General features: G+C 36.7%; 1 protein-coding gene across 1 annotated transcript in view; it reads left to right on the top strand.

Annotated features, from left to right (window-relative positions):
- The window catches only part of LOC116692131 (phospholipase A and acyltransferase 2), a 13,510-nt gene extending 13,017 nt beyond the window's left edge, over nucleotides 1–493 (top strand). Inside the window, exon 4 of the mRNA XM_032520149.1 lies at nucleotides 1–493. This exon is cut by the window's left edge and continues 592 nt beyond it. The gene's annotated coding sequence lies outside the window, so the exon portion shown is untranslated.
- Nucleotides 494–909: the final 416 nt, after the last annotated feature.

Here is a 909-nt window from a genome sequence, read left to right as displayed (position 1 = left end):
TTGATTTGCAATCAAATAAACAAACCAAACAACAGTCTGATCCAAACAGTACAAGTCTAGATAGATACAGTCTATTTGGAAGGAATTTTAGAATTGTAAACTGAATGCTAAACATTAAGGATCATTTAAAGATTTTATCAATTTCCAATAATACATTCTTAGATTTTCCATTTATCCATCATTTAAACAAGGAAACACTGTGTCATCAGAAGAAAGCCCTTCAACAGAAGTTACAGAGAGGGAGGAAGTTATCTTGCTTCAGTATCGGTAGACCCTTTAATTATACTTTAAATAATGAATGAAATCAGTTGTTTATTTAAGTGTTACAGAATCTTTTCCAAAATAATGGCATGGTCTTCAACAACTCTGTGAAAAGGGGACAAAGACACGGCCTAAACCAATCTACTCAGTCAATCTAGAACTTTAAGTGAGCAGCTATGTTGCACAAGGAAATAAAAGCTACTATTTCTGAGAACTCAAATGACCTAAAAAAGTCCTTTATCAGATCCCACATAATAATGGCCCTGACCAATCGATACCTAATAGCTCTGCAATTTCTGGTCACAGACCTTTTGATCATGTTCAGGCGTTTTTATCGCTTTGTCAGTCCTCGAGATATTTATGATAATAAAATAATGTGTGAAACTGGAGTGAGGTTGAGAAGTGCCTTTATTTTTGTATAGGCTTCTTGCCGTGTTATCTGGTCTGGTGTCAACATGCTGATTGGTCAGCCTCTAGGCTAACATGACTGCTATTATCAGAGTTCTCAAGCCTCACACATTGAATGTGAGACACACACATTTCAAGCAGTTCAAACTAGGGGTGATCCGAGTATCCGGCTGAAACGAGTATCCGGTACGGATAAAGCACTTTAGCCGAGTACAAGTATCATACGAGTAATATGAGTCA

This window comes from Etheostoma spectabile, chromosome 7 (assembly GCF_008692095.1).
Source record: "Etheostoma spectabile isolate EspeVRDwgs_2016 chromosome 7, UIUC_Espe_1.0, whole genome shotgun sequence".
NCBI lineage: Eukaryota > Metazoa > Chordata > Actinopteri > Perciformes > Percidae > Etheostoma > Etheostoma spectabile.
Note: the sequence above shows the minus strand (reverse complement) of the source record. Positions and strands in the feature narration are given on the sequence as shown.